Source organism: Muscardinus avellanarius (genome assembly GCF_963383645.1).
Source record: "Muscardinus avellanarius genome assembly, chromosome: 6".
NCBI lineage: Eukaryota > Metazoa > Chordata > Mammalia > Rodentia > Gliridae > Muscardinus > Muscardinus avellanarius.
The window spans coordinates 83,164,965-83,182,573 of NC_137791.1; positions in this window are offsets into that span (position 1 = coordinate 83,164,965).

Here is a 17,609-nt window from a genome sequence, read left to right on the forward strand (position 1 = left end):
TAAAGCTGTGTAAGCTCTTAGTCTTTCCTTTGTTCAAAAAGCCCAACAAAAACAGAGTTAAACAAACTCCTTTTCAGGGGTAATCACTGAGAAGCTTCTTCCAGCCCCAGAGCAGGAAACCATTCAGTGTCCTGCCTCCCTCACTCATAAAAATAAGCCTTGCAAATTATACAATTTGAGATTACAACATGGGTTTAGGTTTTTAGTTACCTCCCCTCTCTCATCCTGCTTGGCAAAAAAGGTTTTCTTTTTCTAAATGTAGCTGCAGGTCCACCAATTTTTTGTCTCTGGCATTGGATTTATGATAAAACATGTTAATTGGCTGGTAAAGTCAGGAGTTACATGGTACATTCCCGCTTTGAAGTTTAGGACATGTACTATCCACTTATGTCCTTGGTGAGTTTTTAGCCTTTTTCATATATCTTCTAAAAGTAGTATTTTTTTTATGTCAAAAGCTCAGCTTATAAAGATAAAATACACAAGGACATAGTCCTTTAAAATATAAAGATTGAGAGGTAAAGCTCTTTTGTGTAATTGGTAATTAAAATTAAATTAATACAACTTGCTTTTTATTTTTTTAACTTTAGCCTAAACTATTATAAAAAATATAATATTTCTTCTAAATGCCAGTATTTGTGTTGTAACATTTGGAGTTTAACTGGGATAACAGCCAACTTTTAGATGACCAAGGTCAACACTGGCTGCAGAACTTTAAAAGCAATGCATGTTGTGTTTAATCACATCTCACAGAGGTCTTATTTTTATGACAGTCTGGACAGCTCTTTAGTTTACATTTTAGCTAAGACTGGTTGCAATAAAAAAAAAAAAAAAAACTTTGGACAGTAACTTTAGTGCAGCCAACAAAAGAAAATAAACAGTTGGTTTCCTGACACTATATCTCCTTTTTACAGAGAAGCTAGAATCTCTAGTATAACTATGGATGGGAGAATTGGAAATCACCCCAGGAGCAGGCTAAATATTGAGTTAAAAAAAAGTGTTCTAAGGGCTTGCTGGAGAAACCCTGAACTGTTACTTTAAGAGAGGATCTTGAAGCAGGAAAATACCAGAAGACAGAGAATCTGGCACTTGTATCCACTAGGAACTGGACAGCTTGTGAGCCCCCATTAAAGTCATCCAAGGTTTCTCTGTCTTTACCCAGGTGGTGGAAGCTTGGAAAGGCAGCCCTGGGGCCCATTAATGGGAACCTGAATTTGGAGACCCCAGGTTCCTATGAACCTGTGGGCACTCAGACTTCCAGTGGTCTCCCTTGGACCATGCACAGGATGTTGGAGCGCATTTGTAGCCTTTTAAGCAAGTTCACCAGCTTTTTAAATGCCCTAACCTTCCACACCCGAAGCAGACCTGAGCCTCAGATTTTGTAGGGTCAGTATGCACCTGTACCTGGGTTCCTGTGGAATTGGCATTTAGACACATGGTCACCAGGATTTCCTCATGGAGTGTTTTCTCCAATTTTTCTCTTTTTAAATTTCTATTATAGCAGAGAGAGTTAGTAGCCTGCACTAATTTTTTCAGCATGTATTCTAGTGAGAGTGGATGATGGACCAGTTGGCATCTTGTTTTTTTGGTTCTAATTGGTCTTTAAATTTTGTTTTAGCCAATGCTGCCACAGTTATCTCAACTCTACAATCAGTAAATAAATCTTGGTTGTCCTGGAAGTGAAAGAACAGCTGAAGATAAGCTACCTCTATCCATCTTCCCTCCTTTTTACAAAATAGATCTAATTGCTGTATGGTGTTATAATTTAAAATTCCTGGAAGGGGCCAGAATTCTCCATTTCACAGTGCATACTGTGGCCATACTTCAGTGCAGAGAAAAATGAGATCTTTCTTCTTTAGCATTTTGGTGTCAATTTTTTTTCCAATTTTGGAGAACCCATGTGAGTGGAGATCCAGCTTCCACTTTGGATTGCTGAGATGCCATCTGAGAGAGAAAGGGTGGGATTTTATTGGTGTGTCTGGGCAAGGTTGTCCCCCTTCTTAGAATATCCAATCTAAAACCAATTACCTTAGCATTTAGGATATTGCTGGGATCCCATCTAAGACAGAGAAAGGTATATGATGTCCAGAAAGTTGCACTTTTTCCCTGCACCCTGTGTGTAGGCTTCATGAGGGTGGCCTCACTTCCCTTTCCAGCTTGCTGCGCACTGGAAGGGTCTTAAATGGGTGGGGCTTTGCTACCCTTTCTCCAGCTCTGTGTTCCCCTTTTCAGTAAGCTCATGACCTTTCTATGTCCAGAGGAGGTTCCCTCCTTCTCCCTAAAGCTAAAGCTCAGCTAGGAGGAGTCCAGCCAAGCACCTTGTGTCTGAGATTTCACGATGGCAGCTCCTCACAGCTCACCAGGGTGGGCCTGTTAAGAGTGTGAACCTGAGCTTTCCCAGACCCTGTCTCTTGTTTAATCGCACCATCTCCTCTCTCCCTCTGGATGAGGTAAAGCTCAGAAATCCTTAGTGCTACCAGTTAATAAAACTCTGTGTTTTTTTCAGAATATTTTTATCAGTGACCCAGAATGGGTGGTCCCTGTTTTTAATATTCTGCCTCAGACAGTTGTATTAGCTAGGTAGGGACAGAAGCATAAAACTGCCAATAAATCAGAGCTAGCCACAAGACAGATTTTTTTTTTTACAGGGGGCCAGTAACAGCATATTTATATGAACATAGCCACTTGGAGGCTAATCTGGTGGTACTAGGACCTTGAGAATCTCAAGCCAGTGGGGCTGCACTTGGTAAATTCCATCTTTCTTAGATGCCTAGAGCTCTCAGAAATGCTTAGCCATTCAGGCTTCTACAAAATTTAGGCTTTAGCACTCAGCAGCTGGGAGTTCAGAGCTGCTGGGGCATGCAAACTGCTAGGGTTTACAGGCCAATTGGGCACACAGGTTGGCAGTGGCTAATGGCTATGCTTACTAGATGCTGCCACTAAAAGCAAATGTTCTTATCTCTCTACAGCCTGTTCTCAACTGCAGCTACAGTGGGAGAAAAAAGAAAAAAACCTCACTTCTGTCTGTTTAGCAATGAGTGGTGAATGATATCTCCTGTTTGGGATTTTTCTGTAGGTGGGATATGGGCATTTCTTTTTAGATTTAACTTTATATAGGACTTTATAAAAGAGTGTTCAAATGTTGATGGGGGCAGAATGGATTGGCACTCATTTGGTTTATAGAAAATGGAGTTCAGAACTGTAAAAGAAAAAGGCATTTAGGGCCTGATTACTGCCAGGCACTCAGGTAGCTGTTATAATGCAAAGTATTCTCCTAAAAGTAATTAGCAAGTGGAAAGAGGGATTGGGGCCTAGGACTTTCACATACTTTGTGTGTGTGTGTGTGTGTGTGTGTGTGTGTGTGTGTGTGGTGGAACTGGCTATCTGGAAACACTTCTACCCCCAGACTACACTCCCAGACCTATTTTATATTTTATTTTGGAACAGAGTCTCTTAAGCCAGGAAGGCTGGCTCTGAACGTGCATGATCCTCCTGTCTCTGCCTCGCAGCCTCCCCAGTGCGGGGATTAAAAGCATGTGCCATTATGCCTGGCCTAGGACTTTCACATTCTAAACACTGATTTGCATAATAAATTATATCAAGCAAGGAGCTAATAATTCCCTAAGAGTATGGGAGAAGGGTATTCACCTTTGTGAAAGGAAATCAGATACCACATGGCCCATGAACTTGTAAATCATTCTGGTCTTAATAAAGAAAGCTGCAGTTAGGCAGGAAGGTTTTTGCCAGGCCACACATCCCCATAAGTATAATAAAAGAGATATGCACGGAGTTAAGGGACAGACTTACACCTAGGTCATAGGATTATGTGGTAGAGTAAGATGAGTAACTTTTGTATCTATTAAAAGCTGATTTGTGTATTTTGAACTCCAGTGAATTCATTCTGGGCCACCCCTTCATAATATCCCTGGATAGTATGGGGATGTAACTGTCTCCTGTCTTTCTATCTTTTTAATAATAAACTCATTTAAGTCTTCAGCAAGAGTCTGGACTAGTATATATCCATCCTAAGTCTGGATAAGAACCTGTGACTATGGATACAGTCTCCAGAAGCTTAACAGAGGTCCCCAGGGACAGTTCCCTCAAAATGTAGCAGTTACAAAACCATAATAGTTGCCTCCAAGTATAGAGAGCTAACACAGGTGCCAAACTGTTATGGTTGATGGTGCCAATAGAAAGAAGGAAAGATAGAGTTTAGAGTAAAGCTCTATGCCACAAAGTGAGATAGTGGGATGGCCCAAAACAAAGTCACCGACAATTTCTGGACACAGAGTTTTTTCTTTGTTTGTTTGTTTGGGGTGGTACTGAAGTTCCTGTAAGCCCTTCTACCTCCAGGCTACACTCTCAGACCTATTTTATACTTTTTTTTTGTTATTTGGAAATAGGGTCTCTTAAGCCAGCATGGCTGGCTTTGAACCTGCATGATCCTCCTGTCTCTGCCTCCCAAGCGCGGGGATTACAAGTGTGCACCACCATGCCCGGCAACACAGAGTATTTTTATAACCAGTCCTCTGACCTGACTAGATAAACCCTTTTGGGGGGGCAAGGTGTGGGAACAGGTCTTTTGATAAACCAGCTCTGTCTCTGTCTTTTGTTGCACTCCAAAATGTGTTGTTTATTGGGAATCTGGGATTCTCCCACATCCTTGAGGAAGTTTGCCTCTCTTTACAAATGTAAAAAGGTCCTAGGCTTTGGGGCTCCTTCTATTCTCTCACTAATTACCCTTGGCACCTGGAAGTCTGCAGCCATTTCCTTGGAGCTTTTTATATTATAATTGATATATAAAGTACAAAACAGAAAATTCATCATTTTAAAGAATAAAATTTATTGGCATTCATTTATTTTCAACATTCAGAAAATTTCTCCCCTATCTAAAATCAGAGCACTTTTACTAACCCTTATGGAGTGAAAAAAATAATAATTCTATATGCATTAGATTCATTCCAGTCCTAGAAATCTGGCATAGTTCTACACCAATTGGGTCAAATGAAAAAAAAAGAAAACCATTTGTAGAGGAGTAAGATCTTATTTGGTTTTTTTTTTATCCTTAACTATTTTTATTCTATTTGTCTTAAATTACAATTTTTGGACATAAAAACTTACTTGTAATTACTTGATTGCTCCTTTTATTAATGCACAACATAGAAATTTAAAAAAATAAAACTCGAAATAGCCACTTCTCAATGTCAGCAATATCTGCTACTGGCAGTCAAGCCAGAGAGTAGGCCTGAACTCCCCTAGTGGGGGTGTGGCAGCCTACAAATGACTGGAAAAGGCTAATGAATTTCATGCAGTTCCATAAGACTTGGGATATATATTTATATTGTGTCCTTGTTTCTCCTACAAAGTGGTTAAAATCAAGAAATGTCTAGAAACAAAGGAAAATAGAGGTGCAACATATCAAAACCTCTGGGACACTTTGAAGGCAGTATTAAGAGGAAAATTTATAGCACTGAGGGCTCACATAGGACAAACAGAAAATCATCAAATAAATAACTTAATGACATGTCGGGGCCCACTCGGCAGGACCGAGGTGGCACCCAGGCTTGTTGCCAGCATGGACTCAAGATGGCGCCTGGGCTTGCAGCCAAGTCACGAGGCTCACGAGGCTGGCGGTGCCCTGAGCCTGCGCAGTGAGCCCTATCAGGCGCCTTATGGATGATTAGTGACGCAGCGCCTCGTGCTACCACCTGCCCGCCCAGGAGAAGGTTAAAAAGCGCGCATGCCCTAGCGGGCGGGAGCTAAGAGGGTTGGTGGAGTGATGAGGGAGAGGATAGAAGACTGATGTTGTTTTTACCTGAGAGGGCGTTGAGAGAGCATTAAAGAGGAACGGGAACTGTATAAGAACCTGGGGTAATAAAACTGCTTGAGGAAGATCGTGTAAGAGTCGTCACTGCGACCGACAAGTGGTGGCCCGTACGGGGACCTTCGCTTTGATCAGAACCTCGGCAGTCCAGGGCAGCTGGCTGGTAAGTACTCCTTTGACTCCGAAAAGGGAGGAGGAGGCTCCGTTTACGGAGGGTTATTTTCCCCGATCAAAGGGGGCTCCATTAAGGAGGGCAGCTGGCTGGTAAGTACTCCTTTGACTCCGAAAAAGGAGGAGGAGGCTCCGTTTACGGAGGGTTATTTTCCCCGATCAAAGGGGGCTCCATTAAGGAGGATATTTTTTAGTGTAAGCAAGTTACCCCGATCAAAGGGGGCTCCATTAAGGAGGATATTTTTTAGTGTAAGCAAGTTACCCCGATCAAAGGGGGCTCCATTAAGGAGGATATTTTTTAGTGTAAGCAAGTTAGAGAATCGGGCTGGTCCTGATTCGACAAGATAGGAGTAAATAAGGCTCGCGGGTAAGCGAGGCTCGCGGATAAGCGAGGGACAGCGCTGTGAAGGTTCGCAGGTGTTGCGACGAAAAGGTCTAAGGTTGCTAAAGTGAAAGCAGCCATTTTAGAAAATTTAAAAGTGAAAGAGATTTCTAAAAAGGAAGAAGCTCTGTTAGAATTCATAGAAAAAATGAAACGCCCTAAACCTTCCGCTCCTCCCCCTCCCTCTCCTAATCCGCCACCATAGATGGAAGACACCTGAGGTTAGTTGGAAAAGGCGCCTAATGTGTAAAGGATAGGTCAGAAGATTAGTTCCTAACGTAAGAGTTGTAAACTGCTGCTCGGTACCGTAGAGATGAGTTGTTTTCTTTAAGATCTTTGGGGAATTATTTCTACTTTCCCTCTTCCTTTACCTTGGTTAATGATGGTTTAGGTTGTTTTATTGATACCTGTTTTCTGACTTTCTGCTATGCTTCTATGCACCCTTGGAGACTTTGGAATTTCTGCTCTTATTGCTGTAATTGTGGCCTCTGTGGCCGTGGCAGTTATTGCAGCCACTATGAATGCTCTATCCTCACATGTGGCTGCTGGCATGGCTCAGCAAGCTCAATTATCTGGACTATATGTATAACGTATGTGCAGTATCAGAATTTCTCCCATGCAGGCAATTTGTTTCGTCAATTAAGCAAGATGCTTCTAGGAACTTGGAGCCGTGAATTTGAACACACCATGATTGAGCTACGAGCGTCCATCGCTGCAATTAATCCTACCCGCGTAGAAGTCGCTGCAGTACAACAATGGATGGACTTGATACATGGAACATTGGGTTTTTTAAAAGACTGGGGTGGCATGGCGTTCTGGGCATTCTTGCTGGTGGTAGCATGATGTTTCATGGTTGGATATATCAGGCGAACTCGACAACGCACACTGCAACAACAGCGCATATTGGTGCAAGCTCTGGCAGCCCTTGAAGCTGGCTTATCTCCCCATGTACGGCTCAGTATGCTGGATCGGTAGTCAGTGACGGGTAAGATCGTCCCCGGGACCTTTCAACCTAAGACAGGGAAACAATCATGCTATTGTTCTCCCAATGACGGGTAAGAATGGTCCTTGAGGGTCGGCAACCTAAGACAGGCACGATCCCGAGCCTTATTTTAATAAAACAAAAAGGGAGATATGTCGGGGCCCACTCGGCAGGACCGAGGTGGCACCCAGGCTTGTTGCCAGCATGGACTCAAGATGGCGCCTGGGCTTGCAGCCAAGTCACGAGGCTCACGAGGCTGGCGGTGCCCTGAGCCTGCGCAGTGAGCCCTATCAGGCGCCTTACGGATGATTAGTGACGCAGCGCCTCGTGCTACCACCTGCCCGCCCAGGAGAAGGTTAAAAAGCGCGCATGCCCTAGCGGGCGGGAGCTAAGAGGGTTGGTGGAGTGATGAGGGAGAGGATAGAAGACTGATGTTGTTTTTACCTGAGAGGGCGTTGAGAGAGCATTAAAGAGGAACGGGAACTGTATAAGAACCTGGGGTAATAAAACTGCTTGAGGAAGATCGTGTAAGAGTCGTCACTGCGACCGACAATGACACACCTCAAAGCCCTTGCAAAACAGGAACAACCTAACCCCAAAGCCAGTAGAAGACAGGAAGTTATTAAAATCAGAGCAGAAATTAATGAAGTATTGAATAAAAAAGCAGCACAGAAAATCAAAAAAACCATGCTGGTTTCTTGATAAAATTAACAAGATAGATAAGACACTAGCCAATTTAACTAAAAAAGAAGAATAAACCCAAATAATGAAGATATGAGATGACAAAAAAGTATCACTACTGACAGTGTAAAAATTGAGAGGATTATCAGAAACTACTTTGAAAAACTATTCTTCAACAAAATGGAAAATCTGGAGGAAATTAACAACTTCCTAGATAAATACAACCATCCTAAACTGAATCAAGAATATATAGAAAATTTAAACCAACCAATAGCAATCAAAGAGATTGAAAAGGGAATAAAGAGCTTACCATCAAATAAAAGCCCAGGACCAGATGGTTTCTCAAGTAAATTTTATAAAACCTTTATAGAAGAACTATTCCCCATATTTCTCAAACTATTTTGTAAAATACAAAGAAACAGGACTCTCTCAAATACATTATATGAAGCCAACATATTAATACAGAAACCAAATAAAAACAGTTTAGGAAGGAGAACTACAGGCCTATATCTTTGATGAATGTGGGTGCAAAACTGCTAAACAAAATACTAGCAACATGCATTCAAAACCACACCAAGAAAATAATACAGCATGACCAGGTAGGTTCATCCCAGGGATGCAAGGCTGGTTCAACATACAAAACTCAAAACATGTAAATCATTATATAAACAGAACCAAAGACAAAAATCACATGATCATTTCAATAGACACTGAAAAAATATTTGATAAAAATTTACATCCATTTATGTTAAAAAGCACTGCAGAGAATCAGAATAGAAATAACATATGTCAACATCATAAAGGCAATCTACAATAAGCCCACATCCAGCATCATATTAAGTGGGGAAAAAAAACTACTAGAATTTTTCCTAATAACAGGAACAATACAAGAACATCTATTATCACCACTTCTCTTCAATATAGTACTTAAGACTAGTCAGAGCAATAAGGCGAGAAAGGAAAATCAAAGGATTACAAATAGGAAAAGAAGAACTCAACTTTCACTATTTGCAGATGATATGATACTATATTTAGAAAACCCAACAAACCCAACCAAAAGGCTAATAGAACTGATCAACAAATTCATCAAAGTGTCTGGATACAAAATTAATCTTTAAAAAAATCAGAAGCTTTTCTATACACCAACCATAAATCTACTAAAAAATTAATTCAGAAAACACTTCCATTCAGAAATTTTCACAAAAATAACACTTAGAAATAAACTTAACTAAGGAGGTAAAATACATCTACAAAGAAAATTACAAAACACTGAAAAAAGAAATTGAAGAAGATCTTAGAAGATGGAAAGATCTCCCATGTTCATGTATTGGAAGAACAAATGGCCATCCTCCCAAAGGTGATCTACACTTTCAATGCAATATTCATTAAATTACCAAGAACTTTCCTCAAGGCATAGAAAAATCAGTCCTTAAATTTATTTGGAACAACAACAACAACAGAAAGAACCAGAATAGCCAAAGTAGTTTTCAGCAACAAACACCATGCAGGAGGAACGACAATACCTGTTTTTAAACTACAAACCCATTGTGATAAAAGCAGCATGGTACTGGCACAATTGTAGATACATAAAACAATGGAGCAGAATAGAAGACTCAGAAACAAATCCACTCACTTACAGCCAATTGATTTTAGACAAAGGAGCCAAAAACATACACTGCAAGAAAGAGAGTCTGTTCAGCCAATGGTGTTGGCAAAATTGGTTAACCACATGCAGAAAATGGAAATAAATCCCACTTTCTCACCCTGCACAAGAGTCAATGCAAGATTGATCAAACACTTGGAAATTAAACCAGAGACCTTGACTTTTCTTGTAGAGGGCATAGGTCCAACACTGTAACACATAAACAGGATTCTTAGGAAAATTATACAGAAAATTCAAACCATAATATCCATTTTCTGAATATTAATATCTCTTAACATCTAGGTGTTAAGGGAGATTATGACAGAAAGTCTGGGAAACATATATTTTGAGGTGAGAAATTAAAATTAAAAGAGCTGAGAAGTCAGGCATGGTGGTTCATGCTTGTAATCCCAGCATTAGGAGGCTGAGACCAAAGGATTGTTTCATGGGCAGCCTCAGCTACCTGGCAAAGTCCTTTGTAACTCAGTGAGACCCTGTTTCAAAAATTTTAAAAAAGAGAAGACAAAAAATAGGACTGGGAGCGTAGCTTGGAGATAGAGTGCCTCTGGGTTCCATCCCTAGAACTGCAAAAATAAGTAAATAAATAAATGAATAAATAAATAAATAAATAAGCTAAGAAAAACAGATGTAAACAATCCCAATTATAAGCAACTTTTCCTCACTGCTCAGAGGCAAAATACTAATGACTCTAAGTGTATAGAATTATCCAGAAAGCCTGCCTGAAATAAACTCAAATGATTTTCTAGAACTGTAACAATTGTAAATAAACCAACTTTAGAACATAATGTAGTGCCTAAACTTAAAAGAAATACTAATAACTAGTTAAAGTATATGTTAAGAATCTAGGTACATAATTTCTGACATCTTTTCTCTGTATTACTGTGTATTAGCTTTATGCACTTTTTTTTCTGGCAGAGACAGAATCACAGACACACAGAGACACATACACATATTTTTCCAAAATGAAAGAATAGAATCCATCTATATTGTAATACATGTCTCTTTAAAAATGTGTTCTTTGATTAATTTTAAAAATAGCCATTGGGACTTCCAGGAAGATGGTGACCAAGAAAAGCAGTGTTTATGAGTACCGCTAACAATCGATCTCTATTACCACAAAATCAGCGCTTTTCTTAGCCAGAAAACACCACCAGCAGAGAAATAAAAACTGTAAATACAAGGGACAGAGAGAAGGAAGGCTAGAAGAATGGCCAGATGCCAGAGAGAGGAAACTAGCCCACATTCCGCCGGCAGCAGAGCCACACCGGCGCCATCTTCCCTCGCAGCGCCCGGCTCCAGAGAGGAGGGGGACTCAGAACGGAGCTTAGAACTAGAGAGGAGATACACTGGCCTCATGGCCAGGATGTGGCAGCAGCGCCATACTGCCACTGGCAGCGGAGAATTTACTGGATGGCTCCAAATCAGCACACTCAACAACCTACCAGGATCCAGAGAGGAGAGTTGAGCAGCTCCAAAACAGCCAGGTGTAATTCAGCAGTTTTTTCGGCGCAAGGAGCATCTAAAGCTCCCAGGGGCCAGGCTCAGCATGCCCTCCAGGGACTCAAAGTGGAACTCAAAACCAGAAAAGAAATACACCAGCCTCACGGCTGAGGGCATGGCAGAGGCGCCATATTGCCTTCAGCGGCAGTGACTTCACCAAGTCCACGACAGCTCCACATCAGCACACTCAACAACTGCTAGCATTGGCTGCTGTTTACTGTCATTTGGTGAAGCAGAAAAACAAAATTTTGGTGTCCATGGTTCCTGACTTCTGACCCCTGCTACTCCACCATCACCCAATCCTCACTACTCGAAAAAGTACTGCTTACCTGTTGACTCTTCTAAATCCCTACTACTAAGACTGGACTATACACAATACCCACAATCAATGGGAAGACAACAGAAGAACAGGCCTGAGAACTTTGAAAATATGAGAACCAGGAATAGTGGAGAAACGACAGAAGTCATGAATACTGACCTACAAGAAATGCAAGAAGGAGAGTTCTGAATCTTGATTTACAATATGATGAAAGGATTTAAAACAAATCTAGAGGAGATGAAAGATGAGTTGGAAACACTATGAAAGAATCAGAAAGAGGTCTGGAATGAAATGAAAGAGTCAATAAATGAAATGAAGACAGCAATAGAAAGAAATTCTGGAAGATTAGATGAAATGGAAAACAGAATATCACTGTTAGAAGACAGTACATCCAAAACTGAAAACATGGTCAGCCATATACAGAAATCTTTACAGCAACAAAACCTAAATATCCAGCAAATATGGGATAATATGAAGCATCCTAACTTATGGATTATAGGCATTGAAGAAGGGATAGAGGTACAGACCAAGAGCATCCATAATATCTTCAAAGAAATAATTTCAGAGAATTTTCCAAACATGGAAAGAGACTTGGATCTTTATGTCCAGGAGGCATACAGAACACCATTGAGACAGGACCAAAGAAGGACCTCCTCATGCCACATAATAGCCAAAATGACCAACATAGAGGCCAAGGAAGGAATCTTAAAAGCAGTAAGAACAAAAGGACGAGTGACATATAGAGACAAAACAATAAGAATCACCCCAGACTATAAAACACAGGTCATGAATGCTAGGAGAGACTGGTACGACATGATTCAGACCCTGGAAGAAAATAACTTCCAACCAAAACTACTTTATCGAGCAAAACTACTATTCAAAATCAATGGAGAAACAAAAGTATTCCAGGATAAACAAAATTTTAAAAAATTCATGAATTCAAAGCCAACACTAGAAAAAATTCTTAAAGAAATAAACCATAAAGAAGAAAAAAGAAGCAGACTTCAGAACCAGAGAAGAGAGGAAGTTAATAAGTGGGCCATTTAAGTAAAGAAAAAAGACCAAACCACTCAATAGTGGACAGAACACAAAATGGCAGAAAACAAAAATCATATTTCAATATCTCTTAACGTCAAAGGACTTAACTCACCAATCAAAAGACATAGACTGGCAATGTGAATTAAAAAACATAATCCAAATATATTCTGTCTGCAAGAAACTCACCTTACAGCCAAAGACATTCACAGACTGAAAGTGAAAGGATGGAAAAAGATATACCATGCTATTAGAGACCAAAAAAGAGCAGGAGTAGCAACCCTGATATCCAACAAAACAGACTTTAAACTAAAACACATCAGAAGAGACAAATCAGGGCACTTTCTTTTATTAAAAGGAACAATACACCAAGAAGATATAATGATAGTAAATATTTATGCCCCAAATATGGGTGCAACCACATTTGTAAAACAAACCCTTCTGGACATCAGATCCCAAATAGACCCAAATACGATAATTCTGGGAGACTTTAATATGCCTCTCACACCACTGGATTAATCTTCAGGGTGAAAGATGAGTAAAGACTCCTTAGAACTAAAGAAAACCATAAATTTAGACATTTACAGAATATTTCAGCCATGAACTACAGAATACACATTCTTCTCAGCAGCCCATGGAACCTTCTCCAAAATAGACCACATCCTAGAACACAAAGAAAGTGCCTGCAAATTCAAAAGATGTAATATAATTCCTTGCATCTTTTCAGACCATAATGGAATAAAAGTAGAAATCAACAACAGGAAACTCAAAAGAAATTATTCAAATACATGGAGATTGAATGATATACTATTGCATGATGAATGGGTAAGAGCAGAAATTAGGGAAGAAATAAAGAAATTTATGGAAACAAATGAAAACAGAGACACAACCTACCAAAATCTATGGGACACTATGAAGGCAGTACTAAGAGGAAAGTTTATTGCATTGAGTGCCCACATAAGAAGGACAGAGAATCACCAAGTAAAGAACCTAATGACACAACTCAAGGACCTAGAAATTCTGCAACAGTCTATTCCCAAGGCCAGCAGAAGGCAAGAAATCATTAAAATTAGAGCAGAAATAAATGAAATAGAGAACAAAAAAACAATTCAAAGAATCAATGAAACAAAAAGTTGGTTCTTTGAAAAGATTAATAGAATTGATAAACCCCTGGCCAACCTAACCAAAAGAAAAAGAGAATCAACTCATATTATCAAAATTAGATGTGAAAAATAAGATATCACCACAGATAGTGAAGAAATTCAAAAGATTATCAGAAACTACCTTAAAATTTTATACTCAAATTGACTTGAAAACATGGAAGAAATTGATAGATTTCTAAGCACAGTTAACCTACGTACACTCAACCAAGAGGACATAGCAAGCCTAAACCAACCAATAGCAACCAAAGAAATAGACATGACAAAAAAATTTTTCAACCAAAGAAAAGCCCAGGCCCAGATGGGTTTCCAGCTGAATTCTACAAAACCTTCAGTGAACAACTAATACCAATACTTCATAACTTGTTCTGGGAAATTGAAAGAGATGGAACTCTCCCAAATTCCTTCTATAAGGCCAGTATCACATTAATCCCCAAACCAAATAGAGACACCTCAATAAAGGAAAACTACAGACCAATATTCTTAATGAAAGTGGATGCAAAAATTCTAAACAAAATACTAGCCATACACATTCAAAACTATATTAAGAGAATAATACATCATGACCAAGTCGGTTTCATCCCAGAAAAACAAGGCAGTTTAACATATGCAAATCAATACATGTTATTCAACCACATAAATAGAAACAAGAACAAAAACCACATCATCATAGCAATAGATGCTGAAAAAGCATTCGACAAAATCCAACACCCATTTATGTTCAAAAACACTGCAGAAAATTGGGATAGAAGGAATGTACTTCAACATCATTAAAGCAATATACTGTAAACCAAAAGCCAACATTATATTGAATGGGGAAAAACTGCAAGAATTTCTTCTAAAATCAGGAACAAGAAAAGGATGCTCACTATCACCACTCCTTTTCAATATAGTCCTGGAGACTCTTGCTGCAGCAATAAGACAAGAGAAGAAAATCAAAGGAGTTCACATAGGAAGAGAGAAATTAAAATTATCCTTATTTTCAAATGACATGATCCTTTATCTGGAAGACCCAAAGAACTCAACCAAAAGACTTCTGGAGCTGATTGACAAATTCAGAAAAGTCACAGGATACAAAATCAACCTAAAGAAATCAGTGGCTTTTCTTTATGCCAACAATGAATCCACAATGAAAGAAACAAAGAAAACAATTCCATTCACTATAACCTCAAAACCAATAAAATACCTAGGAATAAACCTAACCAAAGATGTAAAAGACCTCTACAACAAAAACTATAAAACATTAAAGAAAGAAATTGAAGACCTTGGAAGATGAAAAGACCTCCTGTGCTCATAGATAGGCAGAATAAATATCATCAAAATGGCCATTCAGCCAAAACTGATCTATAGATTCAATGCAATTCCCATTAAAATACCAGCGACATTCTTCAGAGACCTAGAAAAATCAATCATGAACTTCATATGGAGAAATAAAAGACCTAAAATAGCCAAAGCAATCCTCAATAATAAGAAACATGCAGGAGGCATTACAATCCCAGACTTCAAACTATACTATAGAGCAATAGTAGTAAAAACAGCATGGTACTGGCACAATAACAGATATACTGACCAGTGGATTAGAATAGAAGATACAGAAACAAATCCCCACATCTTTAGTCAATTAATCTTTGACAAAGGGGCCAAACTCATACGCTGGAGAAAAGACAGCCTTTTCAGCAAATGGTGCTGGGAGAACTGGGTATCCATTTGTAGAAAGATGGAACTAAACCCCTATATCTCACCATGCACAGGAATCAACTCAAGATGAATCAAAGACTTAGAAATTAGACCTGAGACTGTGATGTTAGTAGAGGAGAGCATAGATTCAAGACTACAACATATTGGCACAGGCAGTAACTTTCTCAACAAAACCTCCAAAGCTCAGGAAATTAAAGCAAGAATTAACAAGTGAGATAACATCAAAATAAAAAGTTTCTTCTCATCAAAGGAAACTATCAATAACCTAAAGAGGAAGCCTACAGAATGGGAAAAGATCTTAACCAGCCACCACTCTGATAGGGGGCTAAAATCCAGAATATACAAAGAGCTCAAAAGACTCTTTACTAGCAAAACAACTCAATCAAGAAATGGGCAAATGAACTGAATAGACACTTCACAAAAGAAGAGATACAAAGGGCTAATAGATACATGAAAAGATGTTCTTCATCACTGGCCATCAGGGAGATGCAAATCAAAACTACACTGAGATTCCATCTAACCCCAGTCAGAGTAGCAAGCATAAAGAAATCAAACAACAACAAATGCTGGCGAGGATGTGGGGAAAGAGGAACTCTTTTACACTGTTGGTGGGAGTGCAAACTAGTTCAGCCACTATGGAGATCTGTGTGGAGATTCCTAAGAAAGGTGGGAATAGATCCACCATATGATCCAGCTCTACCACTCCTGGGTATTTTTTCAAAGGGGTTGAATTCAGAGAACTACAGCAACATATGCATACCTATGTTTATAGCAGAAAAATTCATAATAGCCAAAATATGGAACCAACCCATCGACAGATGAATGGATAGAAAAACTTTGGGATAAACATACAATGGAATTCTATTCAGCCATAAAGAAGAACAAAATTATATCATTTACAAGAAGATGGACAGTCCTGGAGAACATTATGTTAAGTGAGATCAGCCAAACACAGAAGGAGAAGGTACATATGTTTCCTTTAATATGCCCAAACTAGAAAACATAGAGGATACCAGTGGGACTTCAGATAATGGAGGGGAAATATCAGCAATGTTTGAATGGAAAGATAGGAGAGGAGGAAGGCTGAACTTGATTAATGAGGGTCTACATCCGAATATGTGTAAAATTATAAATATGACATGGTTACCCTGGACAATCATTGGTGGGAGGGGGGAAGTAAAAATGGGGGTGGGGCTGGAAGAAGGCACCAAGTATAGTTTAAATGTATACCTTTCTTTTTCTGTGATACTAATCTTTATTGAATACATTAAGATTTACAATTTTTTTATTGATGTACTGTATTCATACATCATAGTAGGATACAAACTTTTGTAGACATACATGCACACATCACCCAGTCAGCCCCCACCTGATCCCCACCCCATTCTCTCCCCATCCCTCCTTCTCATGCTTGGCTTAGTGGTTGACATCTAGTGTTATAGCAATTTATCCAAAATTAAAAATCTATCCTAATATGGAATATGGATTCTAGATACCCAAAACGATCTTGAAAAAGAACAAAACTAGAAGATATATATTTTCTGATTTCAAACCATATAAAGCTACAATAATTGAAACAGTGTAGTACTGTTCTAAAGGCAGATATATAAACCATTGGAGCTAAATACAAGCCTAGAGCTAAATTCTTCCCTATATTGTCAAGTTATTTTTGACAAGGTTTCCACAAACATTTGGTGGAGGAAATAATAATCTTTTAACTAAATATTGTTGAAAAATAATAATTACATGGAAAATAATAAAATTGGACCCTTACCTAATCCCATATACAAGTATTAACTCAAAATAGATAAAAGACCTAAATATAAATCTCAAGACTATAAACTTTTAGAAGAAAATCTGGGTCATAAAACTTCACAACACTGACATTGGCAATGATTTCTTGGATATGATTTCAATGGCACAGGCAACAGAAGAGTATACAAACTCCCTAAGAAATAAAAAAAAAATATTTTATATCCAAAGACAATGTAAACAGAGTTAAAAGTTACTAATAGAATTGGATAAAATATTTCCAAATGCTATATCTGAAGGTATATTAATATTCCAACTAGAAATCCTAAAAATTAACAACAATAAAGGCAAACAATACCATTTAGAGATAGGTAAAAGACTAACATAAATAATTAATCTCCACAGATAACCAATCTTAGTTGTCTGTTGGATGGAAACTCTTGTT